Source organism: Bos grunniens, chromosome 7 (assembly GCF_055505025.1).
Source record: "Bos grunniens cultivar Pamir isolate PY7600 chromosome 7, Bosgru_T2T1.0, whole genome shotgun sequence".
NCBI classification, from domain to species: Eukaryota; Metazoa; Chordata; class Mammalia; order Artiodactyla; family Bovidae; genus Bos; species Bos grunniens.
This window is the reverse complement of record NC_141171.1, coordinates 63,624,352-63,644,449: the sequence shown is the minus strand read 5'-3', so window position 1 is coordinate 63,644,449 and position 20,098 is coordinate 63,624,352. Positions and strand designations below refer to the sequence as shown.

General features: G+C 40.9%; 1 long non-coding RNA gene across 21 annotated transcripts in view; it reads right to left on the bottom strand.

Annotated features, from left to right (window-relative positions):
* Nucleotides 1–20,098, bottom strand: part of LOC147369714 (uncharacterized) — a 694,358-nt gene that overhangs the window by 257,342 nt on the left and 416,918 nt on the right. For 13 of the 21 annotated variants that reach the window (XR_015167777.1, XR_015167778.1, XR_015167776.1 and 10 more), the window contains exon 3: nt 2,736–2,875. The exons of 7 other annotated variants lie outside the window; for them this stretch is intronic. This is a non-coding gene — a long non-coding RNA (uncharacterized LOC147369714). Of the gene's footprint in view, nt 1–569; nt 996–2,735; nt 2,876–20,098 lie in introns of those variants that run through there. One more of the 21 variants, XR_015167791.1, reaches the window with a different exon arrangement.

Below are 20,098 nucleotides of genomic sequence, written 5' to 3'. Positions count from 1 at the left end.
GAAAGCCTTGTATCAGGAAAAGGGGTATAGACAACCCAAAGTCCTCTCTGGACAAATGAAATGAGAATCAAAGAGTACTTTGTGCAGATAGTTTGTGCAAGAGAAGAAGAAAAGACCTAAAATTCCAAATTTGGCAAATGTGAAGAGAGATGGGGGGAAGAGGGGTTGTTAAATAAAACCTCAGACCCAAAGAGAATTTGTAACGATTAAAGATTTTCTAATAGTAATCAGACTGACCAATCTGAAACTGTACTCCCTGATTTGATCTCAAGAAGAGAAAAATCAAAGATATAAAATCTTTGGATTAAGTCAGTATGGTATGCTTTTCTCAATTCTGTCAGTTGTCACGGTCAAAACTTAACTTCTTCCATCCCCTTCTCAGACTGAAGAAGGAAAGGGAAGAAGAGGTGATGAAGGCTGAGGCACATGTAGGATCCACCTGAGAAAAACTCAGAAGACAGGCACCCGCTATCTTCTATGTCAAACAGGACTACATGTTTGCAGAAAATATGGCTGTAGAAAGTACTTTCTCTCTCAGACCATCTCACTCAGCAGCTCAAAATGCTCCAGCAGCTTCGCATCATACTTAACATAAAACCCAATTTTATTAACATCACCTGTAAGATCCTACATGATTTGATCCCGCTTTCCTTTCTAACCCTCTGTCCTAATGTTCCTTTCCTCACTCTCCACATTTCAGCTTGCTGTCCTTTTCCCTCTTTCTTGAACATGCCAAGCATATCCCTGCCTTATAACGTTTGCACTTGACGTTCTGTTTTCCTAAAATGCTCTTCCTCTAGATGTCACCTCAACCATCTTCTCTTCCAACAGGCATTGCCTGACACACACTGAAATGAGCAGTTCCTCCCCTGAATTAGTTGAAGTCCTCTGAGAAGCAGGCACCAAGTGATATTAGACATGTAAGAGACATATTGGGAGACAACGCCTGTGAGGGAGTTGGGGGTGGGGGCATCACTGTGATGTAAGTTTGACCCCTGTGAAGAGAGAGAAAAGGAAGAGGGTTTGGGTAAGAAGCATCTTAAACTATGCTACAGTCCTAATGACATTTCCGCAAGGCTGATATCCAGTCCTCAAGTCACAGTCACCATTGGAAGAGTCCTTCATCCCACAGCAATGAGCCAGCATTAGAACTCCATCCTCCCACATGCTGAGTGACTGGTGGGGAGCAGCCCTTGATAAGGGCAACTTCAGCATGAACGTGGCCATGGATTCTGGGTGCAACGAACGAGGCCATCAGTCAGTGATATTCTTCACAGTAAGAGATTTTTCATGGTCACCACACCCCCCACTGGACCTATGCTCCATCACATCCATTTGTTTGTTTCCTCATAGCATATTTGACAGGATCTTATTAATTTAATATCCCCTCTCTTTCTCATTATCACTGAAAAGCATATGAAAGTTTTATTTGTCTTGTTCACCACTGTATCCTAGCATCCAACACTTCCTGGCATACAGTAGGTGTTCAAAAAAAGCGTTAAACAAATTTTTAGGTCCTTGACAAGGGGAAAAGGAAAGATGGGCTATTTCGTGTTTCTTCTCTTCACTGGTACACTCTAACAGATAGTGCGTGGGTGCGTGTTAAGCCACTTCAGTCGTGTCCGACTCTGTGACTCTATGGACTAGAGCCCACCAGGCTTCTCTGTCCATGGGGATTCTCCAAGCAAGAATATGGGTTGCCATGCCCTCCTCCTGGGGATCTTCCCAACCCAGGGATCGAACACAAATTGTATTCTGCTATAAAACTGTTCAACTTCATATAGGTTAGAAAAGAAATCTGTTAACTGTAAGTTTCTCTCTCGCCCTTCACACTTAACTAGATTGTCCATTATAACTACTATTTTCCCTGATTTTTACTATGTTTTCCTACATGGAGATATTCTATTTAATCTACAATCAAATGAGAAAAGTTATAATAATATAGTTATACAGTATTTTATATTCTTAGTTTATAAAGCACATCCATATACATTATCTCATTGAATTCTCTCAACAATCCTATAGGGCACTTATTATTATTATCCTTACATTCTAGAGGAGGAAACTGAACTTAAACAAAACAGAAGCAAAGTGGACACATTAGGAATCCTATGCTAATGTGCTCAATAGAAAAGAAGAGAGAGTACATTTAGTCTACATGGAATTCTTTAATTATTCCTCCAGAGGTCCAGCCTGAGTCAATGCAGCAATTCTGTGTAAGATCAGAAAATGAATTTTGAAGCAAAATCTGTTATCTGACCTACTTCTATTTCAAGTATTTTGCTTTCCTGACTCCAGTTTTTGAACACAAAAACTGATTACACAATGGTAATTTTCTGGGTGTCCACATTTCTGTGCTAAGAGACTCCTACTCAGACCTCTAAATGGCATGTTGGCTACCTAGCAAACTCTAGGCATCGGCACCTCATGACAAGATTCGGGAAAGTCCTCCTTCATCCCTCTTTGTGACGTTATTTCTCTTTCACAGACTATGGACTTATTTTAGGAGTCAAGAAAAATAAACCTATTTGGCCAGCAATCTGGTCCTTCTGCTTGCCCACTTGTCTCTATATTTTCTTTAACAATAAACTCAATTGAAAATAAAATTAATATCACCCATCTTTATAAAACTGCTTATGATGTTAGCATATTTACATGTTACATATAAACATATACTATTTCTTGTATATGATTCATATATTGCTTGACGGGATCATTATTTATTGATGACTTACTGTGTGAATATCCCTGTGAAAGATGTCGAGACATCTTGCCTGCGTAGGAAAGTTAAGCTATGATCTCCTTTAAGAGCTTCATGGAAAGGCTGGGACATGAACTGGACCATGAAACAGAAATCAGGAGGAAAGCTTCAAACCTAAAAAAACAGGCAAGAAATTCTAGGATAAGAAAAGGAATAGCTCCAAAGCACTTGTATTTCTATCATGGTATCTGTGTTTCCTACAGATGGCAATTCTGATGGAGTTCATCTTTTTTCACTGTTTTTACCTGAGGATTTTCCAGATGCTCCAAAGATATATATGTATAACAGGCAGAATATCACAGCCTCAGGATCAGCTTTATCTGTGTGCATGTGTCCTCTCAAAAAGGTGGGCATGTCAAGTGCAGGCCCACCTACATGTGGAACACATGCTGTTGTGACCTACTCCAAGTTGCATGCTAGTCATGGCTCACAGATCCCAGCTCTTATACTTAGCCTCCTTAGATGTCTTCACATTCAACTGTCCCTGGAATCTATTGGAATGGGCCTTATAGATGAACCAATCTGCCGCTCCAGACCTCACTCTCCTGGCAACAAGAAGACTGTTGAAAGCATCTTGTCACTTTCCTTTTTTTTTTTTTTTAACATTGATTCAATTTCAGTTTACATCCCAATAAAGTCTCATAATGAAAGTTAAAGTTTCTTAGGAGTTTCTTTTTTTTTTTTTTTACAGCCTGTTTATGCATCATTATCAAAATAACATAATGAAGAGAGCTCAGATGTGTTCAAATTTAATTTGACAAATGAGAAAACAGACAGGAAATGACTGAAAATGACACATCCAAGTTTACACAGTAATTTTTTGCAAACCTAGGTCTCCTCATTCCTACTCAGTCCCTTCACTAGCAATCAAATAACAAGCTTTTGCATACATGTGATCCATGGTGTGGGATATTACAGATTTTCTAAGTATTTAACCCTGAAATTAAGTCAGGGGATTTGCAACATACTAAAAATATCTAAATTGTTGAGTTCTGCATGCAATTAGCTTTAGGTATTTTAGTTGTGTTCTAGGAAATACCACTTCAGAAATATTGATCTAGTTCAACCTCCTCCCATTTCATTGGTGAGAAAGCTGAGGCCCAAGATGTTATGATGTCTTTATAAAGAAATATACAGAGAAGTAGAGTCAGAACTAAAAAATAGGTCTCTTCATAACTACCTTTCTTTTATACTCCACCTAAAAGTATCTTTAAAGGCAGCATGGGAGGGGAGGGTGGTTCTATCAAGACACACTGAAGAGTTAATAATAGAGACCCTGGGTAAAGTGATTGGGAAATTGGAATCTCAATCTAAGCAAGGCTTTAGAACACATATATTTGTATTTGTTTATAAGCATGGCACAGTCTAGTTTTCCAGACTCTTCTTCAGAAACTGCAGTATCATTCTGCATCCTATTTTTACAGGTATGCAGTCAAAATTGAAAATAAATTCCAAAGAAGCTCTAAGGGGAAGACTGCAGTAATTTCAGCCTAGATGAGTTGAAAAAAATCACCTCTGAGCTAGACCATAAGTCCCAGCTATTTTGTAGCTTTCTCTGTTCTATTCTTCAGTTTGTTGAAAATAATAATAATGATAATTTCCTTAGTGAAAATACATTTTTTAAAAAGTTCAGAATGCAAAAGTAGATCTTAAGCATTTCCATTGGGATAGTATTATCCAAGGGCTTGAAACCCCATGTGGTTGGCTATCTCTTGAGCTTTAGATAGTCTGTCTGGGAGTACTCTGGGTTTTCATGCAGCACAGAATTCAGGCTGGTCTTGATGTCAGTAGTTCCCTGAAGAGGAAGGCAGCATTAGACCAGGTGATGGTGGCTCCCACCAGGTACTCTTGCTCTCTGGCCTCATGTGACACACAGCCCACCTCAGCCAAGGCAACAGTCTCTTGCTGGGGGCAAGGAAATGATTTAGCCTGGGTTCTTCTCCCCCATGATGATGTACAAAGAGATACAAGAAAAATTACCTAACTAAACAACAATTGGGAGGCTTCCTAGGTGGTGCTAGTGGTAAAGAACCGGCCTGCCAATGCAGGAAACATAAAAGACTCAAGTTCAATCCCTGGGTCAAGAAGATCCCCTAGACGAGAGCAAGGCAACCTGCTGCAGTATTCTTGCCTCTTAGAGAATCCCATGGACAGAGGAACCTGGTGGGCTACAGTCTACATACAGTTGCAAAGAATCAGACACAACTGAGGGACAAACACTTTTATTTTTCAGACAATAACTGAGGGATTAATAGAAATCTGGTCAAGAGATGATAAAGGTATAGATTTCACCTTCACTCTCTGTGTGTGATCATATGAGATATTTTAAATATTGTAAACAGGTCTTACATTTATATGAAACACTAAGCTCAGCTTCATTTTCTTTTTTCCAGCTGCAGAGATTTTTTTCTTTGTTCAGCAATGTGTCTCAGTCTTCCTGCCTGAATCTCCATCCTGTTAGTACACACACTCAACAACATGACAGAATTTTCTTTAAAAGGTTGGTGAGTCAAGCCTTCAGTAGACTGCAAAATTTCCGGTCAGGTGGATATTCACCTTCATCAATGTATCCTTAGACAATTTAGATGGTGACCCTGTAGGGGTGCTTCTGGAGAGAGATTTTGGGGCCAAGAGAGGCAACGACCAGGACCATTCTGGTGGAAAAATAAATGTTCTTAAAATTGCATTTATACAATGCCCTATACCATATAAAGCACTTTTCCAAAACATTCAGTGGTTCTTAAACCTACATGCACATAAGAATCACTTGGATAAAATGCAACTCTGGAAGCCAGAGCTTCTGAATCAAAAGTATGTAATCAAAACCGTGCAATTCTATTAAATACCTGCAAGAAACTGATGCAGGTGGTCTGTAGACCAAATTTAGAAAAAGTCTGACCTATTATTATACATAAGTCTGACAATGGCTATATCAGCTAATTATCACTTTTCAGATAATTTTAGAGACCTTAGAGATAAAGAAATTAATCATCAGGCAGACTTAAATACTTATTCAAGATGTTACATGTAATGGGACAGCTAGATCTCAATGTATATAATAATAATGTCTGATCCCAAATCCAAAGGCATTCACATTAAAATGCTGGATTTATTGTGCATAAATAAAAATGTGAGTATGAAAGAAAACACTGCCATATTAAAGAAAGGAACGTTGTGCATGGATGGGCCTGAGAAGGGAAAGAGAGAAAACATTTGTGACAACGAAGGACAAAATGGAGGTTCTTCCTTAACACCAGGAAGTCAGATGGTCCCTCCCCAGCCTTAGTTCAAGGGTCATGCATGCTGCCCTGGTCTCTGGGCCCCTGGCTGTGACCTGGTCTAGAAGCATTAGACCTGCTCACTGCTATAAGAATATAAACCAATCTTGTATGAGAAGCAAGTGAGGATATTTATTTCATTTTTAACTCTGTATCTTCTCTTTCTATTGTTGCCTTCTCAAACCCTGAGTTCCTTTCCTACTTCATACAGGATCCTGACTCTGAACAAGAGGGAGATGATCTTTTTTTTCCAGTAATTATTTGAACCATTCACAAACTGAAGTTGGCCTCTGAATTCTGATATTATATGTAATCTCTATCCCTAATTTGATGTACAATCATGAGTAAGTTATTTAACCTGCCTGGGCTTTGCAGAGTACAGTGATCAAACTAGATTTCCTCAAAGAGCCCTTCCTACTCTGAAATTCTGAGATTCAGATTCTTTACAGGCTCAGACAATTCAGGAGACACAGGTTCAATCCTGGGTCAGGAAGATCCCCTGGAGAAGGAAATTAAAACCCACTCCAGTATTCTTGACTGGAGAATCCCATGGACAGAGGAATCTGGCAGGCTAAGTCCATGAAGTTGCAAGAGTCGGCCATGACTTAGCAGCTAAACCACCGTGGTGAGCACTGAAAACGTGTAAGGTTCTACGCTAGGCATGGAGGACAAGAATCAGACATGGACCCTCAGCAAGGTGCTGCACAGCTCACCAAGCAGGATGCCATAAGTATGAGATTTAGTAGATTACAGGGAGAAAATTTAAGATGACAGGGGATTCATGAGAGAAAGAGGAAATACAAAGCTGGGAGATAAGGTGTCTCTATCATTTCTTGCCTATTTAGATGCTGCCTTCATAGAGGTGGTTCTCTAGAGAGATTTTTGGACCAAGAGAGGCAAAGACCAGGACCATTTGGGTGCAAAAATAAATGTTTTTTAAATTGCACTTATATAATGCCTTACACTGTATAAAGCACATTTTCTAAATCATTTGTGTGTGCTTAGTTCCTCAGTCATGTATGACTCCTTGTGACCCTTTGGATTAGAGCCTGCCAGGCTCCTCTGTCCATGGGATTCTCCAGGCAAGAATACTGGAGTGGGTAACATTTCCTCCTTCAAGGAATCTTCCCGACCCAGGGATTGAACCTGCATTTCCTGTGTCTCCTGCATTATAGGCAGATTCTTTACCCACTGAGCCATTGGGTAAGCTCTAAATCATTTAGTAGTTCTTAAACCTAAATGCACTTGAGAATCACTTGGATAAAATCCAACTCTGAGAGCCAGAGATTCTGAATCGAAAGGTCTAGAGCAGAGCCCAGGAATACGCATAATTAATAGAAGGCAATGGCACCCCACTCCAGTACTTTTGCCTGGAAAATCCCATGGATGGAGGAGCCTGGAAGGCAGCAGTCCGTAGGGTCGCTGAGAGTCGGACACGACTGAGTGACTTCACTTTCACTTTCCACTTTCATGCATCGGAGAAGGAAATGGCAACTCACTCCGGTGTTCTTGCCTGGAGAATCCCAGGGACGGGGAAGCCTGGTGGGCTGCCGCCTATGGGGTCACACAGAGTCGGACACGACTAAAGTGACTTAGCAATAGCAATAGCAATATAACAGCACCTACTCTTAACTCTTCCAATCCATTTGCCACCTTGCATCCTGAGTCGTCTTCTCAAAATGCACAACTATTCACAATACCCACATAAAACCCTTTAAAGTCTTCACCTTGAACCTACAACTTAAATTCCTTACTATGACCTAAAAGTGCACATGCTTATTTTGTTCTCTCTTGTATCCACCCCTAGGGCCTAACACAGGATAGATAAGTATTTCTTGAATAAATAAATAAATGAGTGAATGAATGAGTAAACTGCATAAAGGCACATGGGCTGGCCCTTAAAGGGAAGGAGAGCTGCATGGGGGAAAGTCTGGAAAGATAGATGGGCAAAGTTTCAGGGGTGACACAGGGGAAAAGGAGAGGGATTCAGTCCCTGTGTAAGACAAGGCACTGGCAGATGAGGTCTGAATGCATAGAAAAATCCTCCTTATTCAACCATGACTAGACACTTGAGATGCAGAGTGGGAGCCTGCAAACACAGGGAAGGTTTGTCCTCTTTTCAAGAGAACTAAAATTCTCAGAGCTCTTGGTACGACTGGCACCAAAACAGTACTGACTAGTTTAGTCATTGGTGCTGATGGGCAATTCTGCTGCTTTCAGAGCCAAGGGACTTGTAGGGAAGACCCAGGAATCAACCTTGTTATCTTGCAGACAGTTTTCACATCAGAAACTCATTTCCCCTCATTAGATTCCATGCCATACTCCTTTCTTTACCTATTTATTCCTTTTATTTTGTCAATCTGACCACTTAGAGCTGGCACAAGCCTAGTTTTAGGGCTCACTGGAGCCTGAGAATGGATAATCCGTGCTTCATGTTCACTATGCTTCTCTTATCTGATAAGATCTCCTAAGAAAAGTGGGGCAAACCAATTCAGAGCGGTCACAAACCTGTCTTAGCCGGAGAGATACACCTTGTATTGAGCACAGGGCTGAGTCTCTGCATGCTTTGTCCAGAGACAGTTATAGCTGGGCTGTTGAGGGTGTGGGCTGCAGATCCAGATACTGTTGTTTCTCTCCTGGTCTCTTCTCACCAGCTAGGTGACACAGGTATGACAGGGATAATACTAACATCTGCTTCATAGGTGGGATTAAATGAGTTAATATATGTAAGTCCTCAGAATAATTCTTGGCTCATAAGAAAGTGTTAGTTGCTCAGTCATGTTCAACTCTTTGTGATCCCATGGACTGTAGCCTAGTAGGCTTCTCTGTCCATGGGATTCTCCAGGCATGAATACTGGAATGGGTAGTCATTTCTTTTTCCAGGGGATCTTCCTGATCTTAATGCAGGTCACCTGCATTACAGGCAGATTCTTTTACCATCTGAGCCACGAGGAACCCTAGTGGCTCTTAAGAAGTATCACATAATTATCTGATGCTGCTGGTGGTACTAACAGGGGTGATATTGCTGCTGATACTATTACTACTACTTCTCAGTTAATCCTTTCAAAAATAATTATGAAGTATGAATTGAAATTATTTAGGAAATTGAGAATTGGAGAGTTTAACTGACTAGCCCAAGGTCACACAATTAGCAAGGGGTGGAGCTCCATAAAACTGAAGTCATTCTGTCCCTGAAGTCCATGCCTACACCACGGCCAAAGTTTTCATTATCTCAAATGCTGGGACAAGTGGAACCAGAACTGCAAAAGGAAGCAGGAGCTGAAAAGATGAATGAAGGAATAAACAAAAGAACGATGCCACGGATGCAGTCCTACTGTGCAACTTCGGGTGAACTGTTTAGCCTCAGTTTCTAGAAACTGCGAAATCAGGTCAAGTGCAGTTTAGACATAAAACATGGCAGTAAGCACACATCTGAACCATCACTCCGAACCACCTTACACTTAGAAAAATAATGTACAGAGCGATCACACAGCTAAATTCTTTTATTACTGCTTGTTACTTTAACTGAGCAGGACCCCCATGGGGTCTTTCCAGGGAGTGGCAGGTAGATACTTCCCACATATCCTCTACTTTAGCTCCTCTCTGAAGTACCTAGATAACAGTGTCTGAGGCACATTTCCTGAGTTGTTTTACAGATGTGAAAACCCCCCACCAAGTGGAAGATGTTAACTATTTGATGGCCATGAGTACATAGCCCCCAGGTCTCCAGGAGCCTAAGGATTGATAATGTTAATTCCTGTGATACTCTTGTTACCTCACCATCAACAAATCAGAGAATGGTTCACAAGCTGATCACACATCCTGCGATCCTTCTCCCTCATGCATGCTTAGTCACTCAGTCGTGTCCGACTCTTTGTGACCCACAGACTGTAGCCCACCAGGCTCCTCTGTTCATGGGATTCTCCAGGTCAGAATACTAGAGTGGGTTGCTATTTCCTCCTCCAGGGGATCTTCTGAACCCAGGGATAAAATCCGAGTCTCTTGCATTGGTGGGCGGATTCTTCACCACCGAGCCACCTGGGAACCCCTGCCCTCATCGCCTTGGCCTTTAAAAAGCTTTATTGAAATCCTTTGAGGAGTTTGGGATTTTTTTTAGCAGGAACCACCAATTTTCCTTTCATGACCCTGCAACAAACCTTTCTCTGCTCCAAACTCCAACATGGAGGTTTGTTTGGCCTCACTGTGTGTCGGGCACACAAACCTGTGTTCCGTAACACCATAAGAAGTAAAAGTTGAAATGAGGATGAGAAACTCCACTAGACTCTAAAGGCCATCAGGTGAAGGATTGAATCACTCTTGTTCAAAATACAGTAATTGGTATTCAAGAGGTTATCCATAAAAGTTTTGAATTAAATGAATAAGCACAGTGCCCAAGAAGCACATATGAACAAGACCAATAATTTCTTGCCCTTAACAGATCTTTTCCTGGGAGGAAATGTGAACGTTCAACATATCATTATGTAATTGTTGGCGTGGATGTTGTGGCTGCAAAAAGAAAAAAAAACAGGAGAAACTGACCTTGTCTAAGGTGTGAGAGAAAAGTCTTTTCAGGAAAGTGACGTGAGACCTAAAACCAGAAGAGTGAGTAGGAGGAACCAGGTCAGTGGATGGCACCAAGACTGGGAGGCAGGGTACGTGATTTGTGATTGTTTCTTCCTAAAAGATGTACAATTACATTTTACAATTCTACAGAACAACTAGAACATTTGTTCTTCATTTATCAACAAAAAAGAACAAAACCAACAAAATTCAAACTTGAGACAAGAGAGGAGCTCTGAAGCAGGGAGCCAGTCTGAAGGCTGTAGTGAATTCATGGTCACAGAGGTGATACAGCAGAGATGGGGGAGAAAATGAACAACTCCTGTTGTTATAGAGTGGGTGCTTTCAATAGAGGAGAGTTGAAGGCTACAGTCTCCAAATTCTTTCCCAACCCTTGTTGTTTTAGTTCAGTTGCTAAGTTATGTATGACTCTTTGCAACCCTATGGATTGCAGCGTGCCAGGTTTCCCTGTCTTTCACTGTCTCCCAGAGTTTGCTCAAACTCATGTCCATTGAGTCAGTGATGTCATTCAACCATCTCATCCTCTGTCACCCCCTTCTCCTCTTGCCCTCAATCTTTCCTAGCATCAGGGTCTTTTCCAATGAGTTGGCTCATGCATCAGGTGGCCAAAGAATTGGAGTTCAGCTTCAGCACCAGTCATTCCAATGAATAGTCAGGGTTGATCTCCTTTAGGATTGACTGGTTTGATCTCCTTGCTGTCCAAGGGACTCTTAAGAATCTTCTCCAATACCACAGTTCAAAAGCAACAATTTTTCAATGTTCAGCCTTCTTTATGGTCCAACTCGCACATCCACACATGACTACTGGAAAAACCATAGCTTTGACTATACAGACCTTTATTGGCAAAGTGATGTCTCTGCTTTTTAATATGTTGTCTAGGTTTCCAAGCCCTGAGCCTCTGTAATTCTAATTGGAATCAGGGTTGCCTTGTCTCCCAGCAGCAATCCCAGCATGAGGGCAAAGCCAAACAAGGAAAGGCAAATTAATCTCCATAACCAGCCCTCTTCAGCCCTGGGAAGTTGGCTTTCAAGTTTTTTTTTTCTCTCTTTTTAATTGGCCAGTCCTCCCACACAACTGTGTTCTTCATGCTGTTCTGGTCCTTCCTCTCATGGAGAAAATGACAGAAAAGACAAATGAACCCATATTTATGTAATAATGACTCTATCCTAATTCTTTCTGGCCTATCTATTGGTGACAGAATGGCAGAATGGTTAAGAGTCTAAGTCTAGAATCAGAGAAGTCTGGATCGAATCACAGCCCCACCAGTTATAAACTGCATGATTTTCACATGTCTCTGAACTTTGTACTTCCATATGTGACATGGGAATAATTACTGTATATATTCTCTGTGTGCATATCCTTCATGGTTTTCATGAGGAATAAATGAGATAATGGGCTGGCATAGTATAATCCCTCAACCCAATCAACATTTATTATCAATAATAACAAGAAGTGAGTGAAGTAGCTCAGTTGTGTCTGACTCTTTGCAACCCCATGGACTGTAGCCTACCAAGCTCCTCCATCCATGGAATTTTCCAGGCAAGAGTACTGGAGTGGGTTGCCATTTCCATTTTCAGGGGATCTTCCTGACCCAAGAATCAAACCCGGGTCTCCTGCATTGCAGACAGACGCTTTACCATCTGAGCCACCAGGATCTCACTAAAAAGATAATGCTTTCTTGAAGGATATTACATTATAATGCTGACATTGGTTCAGTTCAGTTCAGTTGCTCAGCCATGTCCAACTCTTTGTGACCCCATGGACTGCAGCACGCCAGGCCTCCCTGTCCATGCTGACATTATTGGCACTGAAATAAGGGAAGTAGCGGTATTCTTGGAGTCAGGCAATCAATGGCTATTGATTCATAAAGCAAAACTTAGTATGACAATAGTTTCTAGTATAAAATTTATTATTAATGCATTGACAGTCTGAGAGGGGTTAAGCAATTTGCCCTAAGACACTCATAGTGTAATGGAGCTTTCATTAGAACATGGGTAATTCTGATGCCAGAGCCCAGGCAAGTATGCAGTTTCAATTAGTTCTAGCTAAGCCAGCTGTAAAACAAAGGCACTGACTTTAAAAACAGAAAAGGCAATATACCATGGGGTGATGTGTGGAGTTAGACCTGCTGGGTTCAAATTCTAACTTTTCCATCTACTAGCTTGCTGAGCTATCTTTTTCAATTTCCTTAACCTTGTTAAGCCTTGGTTTCCTCATCTACAAAATATGGGACACAATAACAGTACTTGCCAGTTTCATTTTCATGAGTATCAAATAACATTCTTAACTGAATGCTGAGCCCATGATGATATGTGATGATATGTGAAAACTAGTAAACTTGAAGAGGCAGATAAACCTTAAAAATCATCCCTAGTTCCTGGATTTATAAGGAGATAAAGTAAAAGGACCAAGAAGTAAAGAGAAACCCTTGCTCAAAGTTATCTAGATCATTAGAAGGTACTGCAGTAACTCCCAGTCCAGGGCTCCTTAGTGGCAGGAATTGAATCTGACTCATCCTGCATCTCTCAGGTGCCTAGTGCTCCAGGGATGCAGGAGAGGAAATGATGGAAAGGATGAAAGTATGGAGTAAAGGAGGGAGAATCAAAGGCCGGAAGAGAGGCTACCCAGAGGAGTCCATGGTCTACTTTGAGCAATTCTGATCATATTGAACTTCCAGCTCTTGTTCTCACCTCAACGTTAATGATTTTCTATAAAAGCACTCTTCTCAAGGCTTCAGCCAGGTCCTTCCCAACTCTTACTTCTGTCAGCGCTGATTCAATCTCTCATCAGAAGCTTGGGTGGGGGGATGGGGGATATTCTGATGCAAGGGGCACTAGCTGGGATCTGGCAAGTAGTGAAGTCTACCATTGCAAGTATCGGGTTGGCAAAAAGATCTGAACCAGGATCTGAAGATGGGTAAGAACCAAATTGTTCTGAACAGGCATGGTCTCTTTGAGATGCTGACACTGGCAAATGCACCACTAGGCGCTTGCTCTGCTGCTCCTAACTTCTGATTCTGCCACCATCCAAACTGTACTTGCATCTCTGCTTTACTCTATCAAAATTTCCCAGTCAGCAGGAGCACTAAGCTAGCAATCTGAAATCCTATGCCCATACTCAGGGAGCAGGGAACAGTCCTAGCACCTTTAGGAAGAAATATGTCCTACTTTCCACCAACAACCCCTAAAGAAGAATTCTCCCATAACATGAAGAAGGCTGAGTGGCCAAAAATAATAAACATATTTGTAACACAGTAATTGACTTGACTATACCTCTGAGCAGATTGTGAGCCTCATGAGAGCAGGCTCATGATCAAATCCTAATCTAAATTCTGTGCCTAAATCCTAATCCAAAAGCTACCCAAGGACTTTCATTAAAAAATCCACAAACAATAAAGGCTGGAGAGGAAAAAGAGAGAAGGGTAATAAATTCTTACTGTTTGTGGGAACTTAACTTGGTATAGCCACTATGGAAGCAACAGTTAGAACTGGACACGGAACAACAGACTGGTTGCAAATAGGAAAAGGAGTTCGTCAAGGGTGTATATTGTCACCCTGTTTATTTAACTTATATGCAGAGTAATCATGAGAAACGCTGGACTGGAAGAAACACAAACTGGAATCAAGATTGCCGGGAGAAATATCAATAACCTCAGATGTGCAGATGACACCACCCTTATGGCAGAAAGTGAAGAGGAACTAAAAGCCTGTTGATGAAAGTGAAAGTGGAGAGTGAAAAAGTTGGCTTAAAGCGCAACATTCAGAAAACGAAGATCATGGCATCCGGTCCCACCACTTCATGGGAAATAGATGGGGAAACAGTGAAAACAGTGTCAGACTTTATTTTTCTGGGCTCCAAAATCACTACAGATGGTGACTGCAGCCATGAAATTAAAAGACGCTTACTCCTTGGAAAAAAAGTTATGACCAACCTAGATAGCATATTCAAAAGCAGAGACATTACTTTGCCAACAAAGGTTTGTCTAGTCAAGGCTATGGTTTTTCCTGTGGTCATGTATGGATATGAGAGTTGGACTGTGAAGAAGGCTGAGCGCCGAAGAATTGATGCTTTTGAACTGTGGTGTTGAAGAAGACTCTTGAGAGTCCCTTAGACTGCAAGGAGATCCAACCAGTCCATTCTGAAGGAGATCAGCCCTGGGATTTTTTTGGAAGGAATGATGCTAAAGCTGAAACTCCAGTACTTTGGCCACCTCATGCGAAGAGTTGACTCATTGGAAAAGACTCTGATGCTGGGAGGGATTGGGGGCAGGAGGAGAAGGGGACGACAGAGGATGAGATGGCTGGATGGCATCACTGACTCGATGGACGTGAGTCTGAGTGAACTCCGGGAGTTGGTGATGGACAGGGAGGCCTGGCATGCTGCGATTCATGGGGTCGCAAAGAGTCAGACACGACTGAGTGACTGATCTTATCTGATCTGATCTGAGCCACTATGGAAAACAGTATGGAGGTTCCTGAAAAAACTAAAAATAGAGCTGGTAAATAATCCGCCACAATGCAGGAGACCTGGGTTCAATCCCTGGGTTGGGAAGATCCCCTGGAGAAGGGAAAGGCTACCCACTCCAGTATTCTGGCCTGGAGAAGTCCATGGACTTTATAGCCCATGTGGTCACAAAGAGTCAGACATGACTGAGTGACTTTCACTTTCAGAGCTACCATATGACCCTGCGATCCCACTCCTGGGCCTACATCCAGAGAAAAGCATGGTTCAAAAGAACACATACACCCCAAACACTGCAGCACTGTTTACAATAGTCAAGACATGGAAGCCACCCAAATATCCATCAAAAGAGGAGTGGATAAAGAAGACATGGTGCATATACACAACGGAATATTGCTAAGACATTAAAAAGAATGAAATAATGCCATTTACAGTATCATAGATGGACCTAGGAAATGGCAACCCACTCCAGGGTTCTTGCCTGGAGAATCCCAGGGACGGTGGAGCCTGGTGGGCTGCCGTCTATGGGGTTGCACAGAGTCAGACACAACTGAAGCGACTTAGCAGCAGCAGCAGCAGATGGACCTAGAGATTGTCATACTGAGTGAAGTAAGTCAGAGAAGGAGAAATATCATATGGCATCCCTTATATGTGGAATCTAAAAAGAAATGATACAAATGAACTTATTTACAAAACAGATACAGTCTTACAGGCCTAGAGAAGGAATTTATGGTTTCCAGGGGGAAGGATGGATGGAAGGGATAGGTAGGGAGTTTGTGATCTACATACAAACTGTTATATTTAAAATGAATAACCAACAAAGTCCTACTGTATAGCACAGGGAACTCTGCTCAATGTTATGTGGCAGCCTGGATGTGAAGGGAGTTTGGGGGAGAATGTATACATATTATATGTGTGGTTGAGTTCCTTTGCTGCCCAACTGAATTACCATAATATTGTTAATCAGCTATACTCCAACATACAATAAAAAGTTAAAAACAAAATAAAATTTAAAATATGAAAAAAACCAGTATCCAATTAATTAATGAACAAAAGAAATGTTTTGGGAGTGGTCTCTAGAAAGGGGTATATTTGTCAGGATAAGAAAGAAGTAGGGCTTACACACAGGGGCAATACCATGACCAGAGGGGCAGAAAGGCAGGAACTCACAGGCGAAGGGAGGAAAAAAATGGTCTCAGTGAGCCGAAGGTTCAGTAATAGATGAGGCTAATCCATAAGACAGAGTCAAATTAAGGAGAGTCTTCCAGCCTTAGAAGCATTGGAAAGGCAGTGGAGGCAGCAGCCACCATATGTTCTTTTCTGTTAACAGCTTTTTAATGGTATCATTGACCACTATGCTTAATGTTTAAATTTTGATAAGTTTAACAAATGTATACACCTGTAAAACTATCACTATAATCAATCAAGATAAGGAACAGATTTATCCTCCTAAAAATGTCCCCATACCCCTCTCTAATTCCTCTGTCCTGCCTTTTCTTATTGGCTTCTTACCCCATTCCCAGGCAACACTGACGTGCTTTTGGTCACTGCAGCTTGCACTTTATAGAATTTTATATGAATGGAATACACAGTAAGGGCCTTTTTTTTCCTGGCTTCTTTTACTCAGCACAATTATGTTGAGATGCATCTGTCTTGCTGTATGCATCAGTATATTAAATTCCTTTTACTGTTGAGTAGTATTACATTGTATGGATATACTACAATATGTTTATCCATTCAACTACTGATGGGAATTTGGCTTTTTCCCAAGGTTTGCATATTATAACTGAACATATGAACGTTTGTATATGAAGCACTATTTGGACATACATTTTAATTCTCTTGGGTATATACCTAGGAGAAGGAAGGTTGGGTCACGTGGTAATGGTATCTCTAGCTTTTTAAGAAAGTGCCAGACTCTTTTCTAAAGTGGCTTTACAATGTGTATTCCTGTCAGAAGTGTATGGCAACTCCAGTTGCTCCACATCTTTGCCAACACTTACTATAGTCATTAGTACTGTTAATTGGTATTACAATTTTAGCCATTCTGAGAGGTATAAAGTGGTACCTCTACATATAAGTTATGCAGAATACATATAACTTATATGCAGAGTACATCATATGAAATGCTGGACTGGATGAACCACAAGCTGGAATCAAGATTGCCGGGAGAAATATCAATAACCTCAGATATGCAGATGACACCACCCTTATGGCAGAAAGCAAAGAAGAACTAAAGAGCCTCTTGATGAAAGTGAAAGAGGAGAGTGAAAAAGCTGGCTTAAAAATCAACATTCAAAAAGCTAAGATCAAGACATCCAGTCCCATCACTTCAGGGCAAATAGTCAGGGAAACAGTGAAAACAGTGAGAAATTTTATTTTGGGGGGGGCGGGGAGCTCCAAAAACACTGCAGATGGTGATTGCAGCCATGAAATTAAAAGACACTTGCTCCTTGGAAGAAATGTTATGACCAACCTAGATAGCATATTGAAAAGCAGAGACATTACTTTGCCAACAAAAGTCTGTCTAGTCAAGGCTATGATTTTTGCAGTAGTCATGTGTGGATGTGAGAGTTGGACTATAAGGAAAGCTGAGCACTGAAGACTTGATGCTTTTGAACTGTGGTGTTGGAGAAGACTCTTGAGAGGCCATTAGACAGCAAGGAGATCAAACCAGTCAATCCTAAGGAAATCAGTCCTGAATATTCACTGGAAGGACTGATGCTAAAGCTGAAACTCCAATACTTTGGCCACCTGATGAGAAGAACTGACTCACTGGAAAAGACCCTGATGCTGGGAAAGATTGAAGGTGGGATGAGAAGGGGACGACACAGGATGAGATGGTTGGATGGCATCACCAACTCAATGAATGTGAGTTTGAGTAAACTCCAGGAGTTGGTGATGGATAGGGAGGCCTGGTGTGCTACAGTCCATGGTGTCTCAAAGAGTTGGACATGACTGAATGACTGAACTAAACTGAAACTGATACTTCATTATGGTTTTGATTTGCATTTCCTTAATGAATAATAATGTCAAGCATCTTTTTCGTATGCCTCTTTTCCATCTGTACACCTTATAAAGTCTTTTTAAATCTTTTGCCCATCTTAATTGGGTGGTTTTTGTTTTGTTTTGTTTTGTTTTTAACCACTGAATTTATACACTTTTTAATAAATACTGGGATCAAGCCCTATATCCAGGTTTTTTTTTTTTTTTTTCTTAATAGTAGTTGTAGTAATAGTACAAGAACTAACAGTAACCAAGAACTAACATTTATTTAGGACTAATGCTGTGTTACTTAATTCAAACACATTGTCTCAACATTTCCAACAATCCTTTAAGGAAGATAATACAACTATTCCAGTCCTGCAGGTGAGAATCCCCAGGCTTGCAGAGATTAGGTAATGTTCACGATCTCACTACTAATAAGAGGTGGAACCAGAACTTGAACTCCAAAATCCTTGCTTTTTATCTCATCTCCAGAGACATAGGAAAACCAATCCTTGCTTAAGCAAGCTCTCCAAGGGGGAAAAAAAGAGAAAAAAACAATATACTTCTATCATGAGAGAATAAACTGTTTGTAAAAATATTTTCCCATATACCTAGGAAGTCTTTTCCTAAAATATCTAGTAGGTCTTTAAAGAACTTTGGACCTGAGTGCCCATAATCCATTTTGGAACAGAGAGTTCTGTTCCAGAACTAAACGGGTAAGGTTAATCATAGCTTGGCTGTGCTTAGCCTTGTTCCCTAGCTGAGGACACCTGCATGAATCAATCATCAGTCAGCAGCAGTGTTGATGAAAGGTATAATCTCAAGAGGAAGATGACATAAGAAACTGTGATGAGGGCACTTTAAAATTTAGGGAACAAAAAATGACATCTTAATTCTTCCTGGTAAAAGTGACTTAACTGTCCTTAGAAACAACTTTCACAGACTTTTGAAATTACCTTCGTTTGCACTCAGTGTCCCTGGGGTAGATGTTCATATATCTACCCTCCTTTAATTCAACAACAACTATTTCATGCCCATTTTTCTGCTAGCACTGTAAAAAGACACAATAAATAATAAGAATTATGAAACATAATATTCAGAATAATAGAACTCCCGAAGTTCTATTAAAAATATTTAAACACTGGTACAGCAATGTGCACTGATTTATCAGACCAGTGACTACCAGAATGCCATGCTGATACGTACCAGAGAAACACAAGCCTTGCAGGAAGCATTATCATATTATTATATTGTTTTACAGGTCACAAGACTTTTTTATATCAAGCATCTCATTTGAATTTCATAAAAGGCAGTTAGGCATGATTATCCCCACTTCACATATAAAAATGATCAGAAGGGTAAATGATTTTTTCCACTGCTTTTTTTAGAGCTAGTAAATGGTATGGATGGGAATTGTCAGGTGTTATGACTCAATGATCCACAAATGTTCTACTATTCCCCACAGTCTCTGGCTCTAAGGAATCATCCTGTTGGAATAATACACATACACCTATGAAACAAAGAAAATACACTGAGTGGAGCAAACGTATATTAAACACAAGTGCTTTGGGCTCAGAGAAGGAACAAGCAGGACTGAAGGTTAAAAACTGACCTTCCAAAAATGGTGGGAACTATCAAATAGTTCTGTGAGGATGTTCAGAGCTCCAAACATCCTTGATCAAATGCACCTCTGACATCCCCTCCCAACCTGATGCTCCCAGACTAGTCCAAGCCTCAGAGCCTCACTCCTCAAAGTGCAGTCCTCAAGCCAGCAGCCTCAGCATCAGCTTGCCTCACGTCTGAAAAGCAGAATCTAAACCCCTGTCTCCTCTTCTCCCTAAGACCTACTCAGTCTGAATTTTCACAATATCCCAAGGAGACTTGTAGGTGCCTTGAAGTTTGAGAAGTATTACTCTGGATCAACAATCATTACTCAGATAAGCTATGGATCTCCTCTAATATGATTTCACAGCCATTATTAACCATCACCACCATCCATTTGAGCTTTTCCTCTCAGTTCTCTAGAACT